The sequence below is a fragment of the Thunnus thynnus genome, chromosome 20 (assembly GCF_963924715.1).
Source record: "Thunnus thynnus chromosome 20, fThuThy2.1, whole genome shotgun sequence".
Taxonomy (NCBI): domain Eukaryota; kingdom Metazoa; phylum Chordata; class Actinopteri; order Scombriformes; family Scombridae; genus Thunnus; species Thunnus thynnus.
In genome coordinates, this window is record NC_089536.1 from 986457 (window position 1) to 999408 (window position 12952).

Genomic DNA, 12952 nt, shown 5'->3' on the forward strand with positions numbered 1-12952 from the left:
AGACTTTCATTCATTCTTTCAAACCGGCTGTAAACACATGAGTTGTTTTTGTCCAACATCATCAGCATACAGAGATCAGATGAACATATAATCAACAAGCTGCTTCACACTTCAGTGATTTTAGGAGATTTAACGTCACTAAAGTTTCTGTTTGATGGGAGCTGTTGTTCTCATGATGTCATGTGATCTAATGTGATGACTGAATGTGTCTCGTCAGATCCAACAGTTCATATCATCACATTGGTCGTCCTGCCGGTGACTCTGCTGTTGGTCATCGTTGTCGTCGTTTTCATCCGGAAGGTACTGAACACATGTTTGTTGTTTAGAGGACTGGTTGAAATGAAGCACTCAGCCTGTTTATATTGAACTGAAGAGAGGAGTGATGCAGTAACTTAGATCTGTGTTGTCATGTCTCTCCAGGCCAGCAGGGGGCATAAGTCAGGCCCACAGTACACTGAGCTGGATTCTTATAACCTCGTTGTTTCCAGAGCTGAAGGCTGAGCCACAAACCACTGAAGAAGAAAATCATCTTTGGGTTCATCTCTCCTCTCAGTCTCAGCCAGGTTTTTGCAGCCCAGTACGGCGAGGAACCAGCACCAACGCTCAGTGCCAAAACAGGAAGTAGTGAGACCTTTATTAAGACCAGTAGAAGAAGAGCAGAGAGGAGATCTGATTGGACCATTTCTAACATAATTATCTGCATACAGTTATATTTTATCATCATTAACTTCTCTCATGTGAACAGCTGTAACTTTTTTTACTTTTAGATTTTTATGAATCCAGAGTTTTATGGTCTCATCTGGATAAATGTTGAGTCAACAAATCATTTAAAAATCCATCCAGTTGTTTGATGAGTTTATATCTTTTTTCTTCACTGTCTTTTATATTCGATATACTACTTATTCAGCTGAAATGTGTTATTGCTTCTTTTAAGAATATTTGCTTTTTGAGTTAAAGAAATTGAATAAAAGAAAAAGTTATTGAGTGAAATCAAATGTTTTATCTTTGTTTTGCTGTTTTTAAGAAAAAAAATCTGATGTTTGACAGAATTTAAAGCACATGTGTTTCTGCTGAATGTTCACTCATTTATTGTATGTGACAGTGTCATGCTAATAAATCTGTTTCTAGTGTATCATATCATCTAGTGCACCTCTCCCTCTCTACACTGAAAATCAAATAATACAATTATTGTTTGATTTGTGACAATAAAAGAAAAAGACAGAAACAAAGTGTTAAAACTACACTTATAAGGACACAATCAGATGTGTTGATGTCTAACTGTTGGTGCTGCAGTTTAACTTCCAGCTCAGCTGATACAACACATGACACCTGTGTGATGTCACTGATTTCAGTTAGTTTGACTTTAAAGTGTGTTTAATTGCAGCAGCAGACTGAAGGAAACATCTTAACCAGCAGAGTGTGAAGAGAAAACCAACCAAAACCTTCTCACAAAGTGACGTTCTCTCCTTCTGCAGCCAACAACATCCAAAGCAACTTGAGACAGTTTGACTTTCTGTGTCCTCTTTGTTCATTTGTATTATTTTGTTAGAAGTGTCGGCCAGGTCTCTCTCCTCACATTTAACATTTGTCACTCAGCTTTTGTTTCATTTGTAGTTTATTTAAATGTTTAGGTCAAGCCTCACAAAAGGATGCACATAAAGCAGAATGTACACAGTCCATTTACCTTCGTCTCAATCGATTCCCTAAAAAAAATTGGATGTTGAAGCATTTTCTGACGTGAAATAGAATTTATAGAAAAAGGACCGAAATTCCATTTTTTTATTAGCAAGTTTCATTTTTCTTGATAAGGAGCTCCCTATAGGATTAATATAAACCTGAACCCTTCAACATTATTAACAACAGCTACAACATTGACAGTTCAGTTATATGCCGGCTGTGTCCAGTCTATAAATAAGCACAGAAGAAGTAATCTCCAGCATATATTATAAAACCGAACAGCCTCCCACGTCTGTTAATATATCACATCCACTAATCTGTCAACAGCAGCCTCATCCAGTGGCCAAATAAATCAAAGCTATAGAGCACTGAGGCCTACAACAGCACATACAGAGGACTCTATCTACCTCTTACAAAAGCTGATGGTGGCGTGTTGTTAGCTTGGAATTGCAGGAGAGTTTTCCTCTACTGTTACACTAATAGAAGTGTGGAATAGGTCTGGCGATGCACAGTCCATTACTGATTATTTGGCTGAAAATATCTTATCTATCTTACGCCTAGCTTAAAGCAACGCCAAGCGTAACACAAGTGTCTTTGTTAGCTTAAGACCAATACAGTTGTCTTTTTCCCGTCCAGCACCCACGTTGCTTAAATGGCAAATGCACTTGCACCCATCAGAGCGTCCATGAGTGTGTCGGTTTGAAAATGAGGTGTGGTCAGACGCACTGTTGGCGCATTGCTGTCTTGAGGCAGCAGAGAGCGATTAAGCAATTGACCAACATAAACCTGGTCTGAAGTCAGTGGCGCAGTGTTTCACTGTTATTTTAAGGCGCATTATCAAGACAGTAATATGCACCTACACAGATGGCTGCACAACACACACACACAGACATGCAAAAGATTACAAATAAAAGGATCACAATGTGAAAAATTATTATTGTGTACATCAACATATTTTAAAAAATACATGTCATAATAATTAGTCATAATATTTATCAGAATGAGCTAATCGCAGTAATGATGGATGAAATTGTCTGATTATTTGACCAAATCGTGTCAAAACACCTGGTATTTAAACAGACCTGTCAGGTTGAGGGTGTCTGTCAACACCCAGCAAACAGATTTCAACAGCTGATCAGACACAGATCGACTTTCCTGCTTAATCAATACATGAGGACATGAGGAATACATGAGGAAATAAATGAGGTGAAAACAATGATTAAACTAAAGAAGGAAATAAATCTGTACAGCTTCTAGCTGCTGCCAGCAGCAGGATCAGCACCTTTTCAAAAAACAAACGAAAAGAAATTTGCAACAAATGAATGAACAGGATGTTCCTGGACCCTCCCGTGGTCTGGGAGACGACACTCTGATTGGTTTATTTCATGTTATGCCCAAAACACACTCATGATTAATTAAGAGACTAAGGACAACCCCTTTGAACCATGCGCCTGGCGCTGCGACCATAAAAGCACTTGCGTCATGCGCTTCAGACCGTGTGCTTTGGATCATTAAAATAGGGCCCCTGGTCACAAGAAATAAAAACCTTGAAGCCTACCTGGGCTGAAACAGAGTCCAAAGTACAAGAACTGTTCACCACAAAATGTAAGCTGGATGCCTCTGAAGAAACTGAGAGAGCTGTACTGGCTGCTTCAGTAACACATTTAGACCAGTCAGTAACAGACATGGGGGCAGCCACACCACGATATAACATTTTTAGAAATGACAGGAATATTTTTGATGGAGGCGTAGCAACACATATCCAGAACCATATTCCCACCAAGGTCAGACTGGACCTAGTGGTTCCCAGTATTGAGGCTTTTTGGTTGGAGGTCCATCTTGTTCACTGTAAACAGATTTTTGTCGGCTGTGTCTATTGGCCCCCAAGAGCAAGTGTGCAATATGTAGAAGAATTATGTTCTGTGCTGATGAAGGTAACAGATATCGGTAAATAAATATTTGTCCTTGGTGACTTTAATATAGATTGGCTGATTCATGCCCACTGAGAAAAAAGTTGAATAGCACTGCACTCATCTTTAATTTAACTCGGATGTGAACAAGTCGACTAGAGCGTATTGCAATTATGACAGGCAAACATCTGCAACCTGTACTGACCACATATTTACTAATAACAGTGAATTATGCTCTAAAACAGTATCTGTCCCTGTGGGATTTAGTCATCATAATGTTGCTATAAGATAAATCATAACTGCCAAATCTGGGCCTAAAATACTGTATAAGAGGTCATACAGAATGTTTTGAGAAAATTATTTTGTTAGAAAAAGCATCATGTATTGATGATGAACATAGGGAGTGGTTGCATTATGGTGAAGGTTATCATTATCATAGTAATGTTATACTCAAACTTCTCGAATACTTGCAAATATCCTGAATATCATATCATTGTACTGTTTTAGTTCTACAATGTGTACCACTCATATTCAGCACATATAGTCTAAATCACTACAGTGATTTCAGGAGGGGATATGTAGGAAATGTGCAGGAAATTCAGGGCCAGGTCATCATGAACAACATGAACATGAAGAGGCAAAGTACACCACACACACACAGTGTGCAGAGACAAAATTAAGAAATGTCCCCATAGTGCAGAGACACCTACTCACATTTGGTCGAGGTCCAAGATAAGTGAAATTAAGAAAAGTTCCCCCTTGGGCTAGTTAGAGTCTGGTAAACAAGATGAAACCTGTCCACACATACACACACACAGCCTGTCTTCAGTATAAGAAGGCATGTCACATTCTGTAACGTTGGAAGATATCTCTGATTATGTTGTTAGTAGGGCTGCTGTGAATAAAGAGATCCCCACCTGACACCTGTGTCTCGACCATTTTCCTGCCACAACAGGAAAAGAGCTGAACATTTTGATATTTGAATGGTTTCTGTTCAACATCTCTGCAAAGGCAACATCATTCTACTGATGTATAATCTCAGTCAGACGGATCATCTGAAAGTGTTCCTGCCACAAGTCAATCTGCAACGGGTCATGCACACAGAGAGGTTTAGCCTGTTGCACTGGTGGTAACTGATAGAAGTCTCCCACAGCTATTACTGACATTCCTCCAAAGGGTCTCTGACTGCCTTTGATCTGTTTGAGTCTTGCATCAACATAGGCAAAAAGGGGCTTTGACACCATGGACACTTCATTGATGATAATGATCTCAGCATTGAAAAGCTCACATCTGACTTCATCCAATTTGTTGCCAAGTCCTTGAAATGGGGGTTTAAGGCTTCTCGGTAGCTTGAGGAGAGAGTACAGCATTGTGCCTGAGATGTTAAAGGCTGCTGCTCCAGTGACAGCAGTCAACAGGACAGTGGGTTTTGAAATGTCAGCATCCTCAGCATGTCTTGGCAGTTTGCACAGTATCTTAGATGCCTCTGAGTAGATGCATTTGATAAGATGTGACTTCCCTGTTCCAGCACTGCCATTTATGTAAAAGAAAAACTGATCTGGATGTAGGCCACATGCTCGCTTTCTGCACCAGTCTCGAACTGCATAGAATACACAGGCTTGCTTCTGGTTCAGATTCTGAAACATTTGCTGTAACAGTACAGGATGTTTTGCAGGGATCTCTCTCATAGCTCTACATGCTGTAACAGCATTACCCTGAAGGCTGTAGTCCGGCACATTTTCTTGTTCATTTACACAGTTTGGTTCTCTTGCCTCAACTTCTTTAATACACTACAACCTGACTTGTTCAGATTCAGGTGCAAGGTTTGACCATTCATCAATCACACCTCTGTTCTGTTCATACTCCTCGACAGCATCCTCAATCTCCTTGCTGTTTTTCTCATATTTCTCCCTGTTTTGTTTGACAATGTCTTGGACAGACACAGGATGGTTATAACCTGGTAGTTGAGCTGTGCCACCATTGTAGAAGGACTCGTATGTGGGAAAAGAAAAGTCTTTTCAGTTCCTGATCTGATTGGTAAGGGAGGTAAAGTTTCAGCAATTTGCCATGGTATTGCTCTGGATACCTTTTCTCTGAGGGTCAGTAAAATCTGTTTATGGCAGGCTTATCATTACTTCTCCTCTGAACAAATCCCATGTCATTTAACAGCGGGACAACATTTCTGCCCTTTGTCTGTTCGCCATAGACAATCCTGCAAGTAGCTGCAAAATCTGCCAAGCACATCTCCTCAAACTCTTTTGTTTCAGGCCTGGATTTGTATTTGTCGGTGTAAGATGTCATCCACACATTTTCACTCTCTGGCGCAGTGCTTTCCAGGTATGAAAGAGGACAACTCATTCTGACTGCATTGTCATCTGTTGGTATGAATATGACACCACGTGAACACTTTTTCATGTTTATACCACATGCGCGAGTCACACACTCCTGTGCGCTGACCTCTCTTTTTGAGCATGGTTGCATGATTTCCCTCATTTCATCACATTCATTGACACTGTCCATGTTGGAGTTCTGAATGACTGTTTTGAGGTACCCAGAAAGGCCTGCCTCCTTCTTTGTTATGTAACTTGTGATGTAAACGATTGCTCCATATGCGTTCAGCATATAATTTACATCGAGATTAGCATTCCAGGCTTTAAGCAGATGGGGATTATATCCATTTACCCAGCAGTCCTTTGGATCATGCTTCAGTATCACTGCATCAGATTTGTTTATCATACACAAGTATCGCTCATATTTTATTTTTTTTTTATTTTAACTCACCCACCTAGAGTCCGTTAAAGGGGAGTTTTTCCTGCTGCTGTCGCCAAGTGCTGCTCAGTGGGGAATCCATTAGTCAACCAATAATTGATTGATTGATTGATTGACTGACTGACTGATTAATTGGTTGATTGATTGATTGATTGATTGATTGACTGACTGAATGACTGTTTGATGGATTGATCGAATGATGGATTGGTTGATTGATTGATTGACTGGCTGATTGACTGATTGATGGATTGATTTACTGATTTATTGACTGACTGACTGACTGACTGACTGGTTGGTTGATTGATTGATTGATTGATTGATTGATTGATTGATTGATTGATTTACTGATTGATTGATTGATTGACTGGTTGATGGATTGGTTGATGATGTCTCTGGTGTGATGCCGTGACTTCAGGCCCAATAGTAGAGAAACTACTGTCTGAAAGCTGCTGCTCTGCTCTCCAGGTGTACTAACCCCTAAATTTGAAAATTCAAATGTTATACAAACAATGTAACCTGATTTTCCATTTATTCACGCGATATTTAAGACACAATTAAAATTAAAATGCAATTTTCTAACAATTTGAAAATAAAAAACAGCATTTCACATTTTATTTTCCAAGACTTCACCTGCTGTACAGTGAAACAGTCTATTGCATTGACATGTCAACAGGCTCTTCTGGTGTCACAATGAAAATGAAAATAGGCTGTGGCTGTGTTGCTGGGGGGGCTGGCTGTCATGGGAGAAGGTGATGGTGTCCTCTCCTCCTTGGGCTCTGTGTGTTTGGCTCCACACCCCATAGCCATATTAATTTAAATTAATAAATATAAACTCAAATTAATATAAATTAATATAAATTAATATAGATATCTAATTATTTAACCCATTTCATTGTTATTGTGGCTGCCTCTGCCACCGCCACAGTAATACTATCAAACACTACATATTGTTGTATTGTTGTTATTATCATTATCATTATGATAATTAATAATGATATGATTGGTCTGAAATTTACAAGGTTTCCTTGATTCATCTCAATATTTCTTAGAGAAAGAACTCTTCAATGTTCTTTATCGATGTGTTTTTAAGCAGAAGATTTCAGATAGTTACACTAAAATGAGGTTTTAAATATGGAAATTAAATGAATGTAGGGTGTCAAATTCACTCTGTAAAAGTTGATCAAACAAAATATGTGCTGATAAAACCATTTGATTCCTATCAAACTTTGATTTAAGTGTTATTGTTACTGAGCGTTAAGGGCATCATGCATTATTCTGCACAAGTGATTGTTGCTGCCGAGTAATGCATCCCTTATTATTTCAGCTTAGGTCATTATTAAATGTATGAATTCACACTAATATAAATGTATGTATATATGTATATATGTGTAGAGGGAAGCAGTTCTGCAGGTAATAAAATACACCTTTGCCCAATAATGCATCCACCTCTTAAGTCTCTTTTCAGACACTTTAGGATCAAACACATTCACAACAACAGATGGCGTTAAAAATCTGTAAAACGAGCGCTCCACTCCTGCCACCATCTCTCACAACCTGCCAACACTGACGGGGCCTGAAAGATGAAGAGACAGTGATCGTCTCAAACAAAGTAGCTCAAAAGTAGGCAAACAACGGAGTAACAGTAACGTAATGAGTGTTGTCATCAACTCAACTGCTTCACTGTCTCTTCTCTGCTCCGCTGAGCTCCGTGAGTGTGTGGAGCAGCAGCTCCGCCCGCAGTGACACAGAGGAAAGAAACTCAGCACGACCATAACTGACAGCAAAACACCGTAGAGCCTCATACAGCGCTGAAATCAAACAAGTGCACATAAATTAGGTAAATAACATGAATGAACATAGACTCTAATGCGTTTTGCTGTCATTTATGGTCACACTGAGCCTCTCCTCTGTTTCCCTGCAACTTGTAAGTTTTTTCTAAAGATGAGTTTTTCAAAAAAGGGACCCTCTTATATATACATTATATACACTTATATATATTTGGACCAATACGGTATATTTAAAATGTAATGTAGCTGCAGCTTGATACACAGTCAGATTCCACTTTATCATCATTAAGGAAATGTAAGTCTGATAAATGATGAATTAATGGACAACACTGAATAAAACTTTACTGACACTTTTCCCGCTCTGACTCAGACTCTTTTATTAAAGATAAATGTGCATCGTCCACATACACATGCATTAATATCTCTACGTCCACTGGGTTCAAATGCAGACTCTGCCTTTTATTTACCTGTTGGCATGGCGACTCATAGTATCAGAGCTCCATTGATGATTTCATTCTCCACACATGAGCTTAACTCAGAGTGAACATAGTCAGAGCTGATTGAACAAACTGTGATCAGCTGTTCTGGGAGAGAAAACTCTGAGTTTCATCTCAGGTTCATCAGCTCAGAGTTCAGGTTCGACTCAGAGTTTGTTAAACCTGCTTTCTGGAAGAGATCCCTGATGGATTGGTATCCACAAAAATAATCCTGAAATACTTTAAAAGATGAAAATATAAAGCATGTATTCTGTGTTTGTATCTGTGTGTGGGGCTGTGGCTCAGCAGGTAGAGCCGGTTGTCCACAGGGTTGCAGGTTTAATTCCCAGCTCCTCCTGTCCAGAACACAAGCTGCTGCCGTCAGTGTCTGTGAATGAGACAAATAAAAGCTCTATATACAGTAAATACAGCCCATTTACCAATTCAAGCTCACATCATGCACTTTTATCTTTGTGCCAGCAGAGGACGCCAAAGCATTAATCATCATGACTAAAACCCTTTACAGACATGCTATCACATGTCACATTGCAGCTTCTTCCATCTGTTCAAGTGAGGCTTTTTGTCTTTAATCCTCTGCAGTCCAGGTTAAGTTTGGTTTATTGTTGCTGATTTTCTCTGCATTAATTTCTGTCTTTGTTTAGCACCTTTTAAACTGGCCTTGCCCCACATGCATGCTATCAAACAGCTATATTGATTGATTTGTTTATATATTACATATACATATGGGCTTACAAGACACATAATAGATAAAAGGCAGGACGGTCACATGACAAATCATAACATATGCAGAGTATGCAGAGCGCGTGGGACCTCAAGTACCAGGCGGGGGCCCCCAAAATTAAGGTTGACAGAAATGTCATGATAATTATCACATTAATACATTTTAACACAAATTGAAAAAAATATATAAATTAGTTATGGACAGGCCCACCGTTGTTTTTTTCATTGTATGTACCCTATCACTCAATTCAGGCAAATTAGATGTTTTTACCTAATATATAAAAAGAGCCCCCCCCCCCCAACTTCGCTGAAAACTTTATCCAAAATATGAGATATTCGCGTCTTTTTATGTTCATGGTGAATGAAACTTGCCAGACAAAGTTTCAGCCTTCTGAGGCTCATTAAGAGCTGTTTGCATTCGTGTGTGGATGAGGCCAAACTATCTAAGCTCACTTTGCTGCGTGTTGAGCGGGACATAAACACTAATAAGGACTAAGTGGTTGGCAGGTTTGCCACCATGAAGGAGAGGAGGATGAAGTTTTAAAAAGGGACCATGAAATGTACAAAGTTTGTTAAACTGTTCAGATTATTTTGTTCCATGGAGGATGGAGAAATACACAAATGGACTAACGATACACTAAACTACAGCAGTCTAAGCAGGGACAACAACTGGTGAGTGAAACATCCATAATTAGTCTTTATTAACTTAAAAGTTATGAAGCAATCAGTCATAATGTTAGATTAATATGTTTAACTCCATGTTTACTGCATCTCAGCACCTGTCTGTGTCACTGCCCGTGGTGTTGTAGACTGTCCTCTTTGTGTTTGAATAGACCTTGTAGTGTTGTTGATAGAAAAATTCATGTATTAGTTAAGTAGATATGGTCATATGTATGTATGTATTTGACAGCAGGACCTTGAGGGGAACACTATAATAGACATAATAGACATCATGGTCATCATGTGAAAGTGAGAACTCTGTAAAGTTTTGTCTGGGGCTGTTAGAAGGAATCTGTAAACAACTAGAGGTGCCTCCCAGGGCATCAAGGCCGTCAATATATACTAGTGTCTTTCCTTTGTCTTGTCAGAATTCTCCACGGAGAATTTTTACCTATCATTTTGGTCCTTCGAGCCGGATTCCTGGATGTGCTTCTCGGCCCTCTTTCCAAGCCGGAGCGGAGTAGAGTGCACGACCTAGGTTACAAAATCCTTTTCCTGCTACGTTCAGAGATAAAGGCGCTTGCGGGCTGGAGAGGGTCGGGAGCCCCACGGATTCCTTTGTGAGGTGAGAAGTTGTCTCTTTAATCAACAATTGAGTTGTGTAAAAGGCCTGAATTTGTAAGCCCAGCCTCAAGCTATGTGGGAGAGAGTTTAGTGGTGATTTTAAACGGCTGTATAAGACTGGCAACCCTTGGGAAAGTGAAGGGAGAATAGGTGTGTCTACCTAGGTTAGAAGTGTGAAAAGTGTCAACCTAAAAAGACATATATAAAATATAAATTTCAAAAAAAAAAAAGGGGGGAATAAGTAGTAGTCTTACATTAAAACAAAAAAAAACAACAAAAAACAAATAAATTAAAATAAAAAAAAAATTAAAAATTACAAAATTTTCCTTTTATATCAAACGTAAATTGGGATCTTGGTATAGGAGGTAGTTATTAACAGTGTCTCAGTGAAATAGCCAGACAAGGGTAACCTTACGGTGTCAACAAATTGTCTGGAGACTGGAAACCTAACGGTGACAACAAAAGTCTACATTTCACTGATTGGACCAGTTGCTCGGGGGAATTCCATACAAACTGGTTGGCTGTTAAGGGAAAATAGTGAGATAAAGTCACTACAAAAAAAAAAAAAAAAAAAAAAAAAAAGTGTGAAGTATGGGTACAAATCAAAGCAAAACCCCGAAAAATGGGTGGATGGGGGATGCAAAATTTATGTACACGATGAATGAAGAGAGCGTGCAGTACCTTGACAAATGGAAGAAGAAATATAAGTTTAAAGGGGGACTGTGTGCAGATGACTGTAAAAAACTGTGTGAAGAAATAACCAAGGCGTGCAAAGGGGATGAAAAACGAGAGAAAAAGGAAGGGCTGTTACAGGCATACTTGTGGCTAGAACAGGCAAAGAAAAGGAGTGAGTGCAGAAGACGAAAGAAACTTTTGTCTATGGGCCAAGTAAAACAACAAGATGATGATGGAACTAATGCTGTGGCAAGCTCTGTTGTCTTGCACTCTGTTGTTGTTAAACAGGTACAGGAAACCGCTCCGATCCCCGGCCTCGCGTCATCCTCGCCTCTGACCACACAGCGCACCCCGCCACCGTACCAGGAAGGAGCCGCAGCTTGGGAACAGATAAGTGGAATCACAGAGGGTTTAAACAGATTGAGCCTGAATAGCCCTGTATCTCAAAAAGCACCATCTCTCTATCCTGATCTGACCAAATTAAGTGGGGAGGAGAGGTCTGTAACAGACCCTCCGATATCAAGCAGAACCAGACAACATTGTGATCTGTCACAGAAAAAACTGTCCGATTTAGTAGCGCCACTGATTGAACTGCCGAATCCCAGACAAGGGGAAGGGCAACCAGATTCGGTTTGGGTCTTCCGTAATTGGACAAAGGAGGACGTGAAAAAGGCAGTAGATGGGATTCCTCATCCACGTAAAGATGTGCAAGCATACATCGATAAAATGTATGGGCTGTATAATAGCTATAGGCTAAACGGGGAAGAAATGACTAACTGCCTCATGCAAAGTTTGACTACTGATTGGGCGACTGTAAATGTTGATTGGAGACCTATGGGGGAAAACGGTGAGCCGCTCCTGTGGGACCGAGATAGAACACGCGGGCTCAGTCCACAGCTGAACCGAATGGCAGAGATTCTTCGGGAAACATTTGCTCAGAGAAACGATTGGGCTGAAATTGATGCTGTGGTACAGGAGGAAAAAGAGACAGTAGCACAATATGCTGCCAGGCTCACGGAAGTGTTTAATAGACACAGTGGGCTGGAGCAGCGAATCGGAGAGAATGTTAACCCACGCTACGAGGCGCAGCTAACATCCTGCCTCCTGAGGGGTTTAAGGCTACCGATTGCAAATTGGGTGAAAGAACATCTGGTCGGATGGGAAGGAGAGCAGAAAAGGGTTATTCTCGCAAATGCTAAACACGCTGAAAAAGTTCTGGAAAATGTAGATCAGAAACATAAAAAAGTAGAGGTGTTTTATAATGACGGTGAGAATGATGATGGTTGCTTTTTCTCTTCTGAGTCCCGCAGGAAGGAAATTATTTGCTATCGCTGTGGGAAAAGAGGCCACATCGCCAGAGAATGCAGAAGTCTCATGCCAGCTGCGGACACCGGGCGGGGCGGAGGTCGAGGTGGTGGACGGGGCAGGAGAGGACGCGGGGGCCGTGGAGGCGGTCGGAGGGGGAAAAGGGAACGAGATGACAGAGAGAAGGATGAGGAGCAGGACTTCTGACTAGCTTCCCCTGCAGAATCAGGTCATGCAATCACACACACACATACAGAACAGAAAACAAAAACTGAAGATTCTGACTATGATTCTGAGGAAGTGGAGGGATCAGAGTTTATATCGCAAG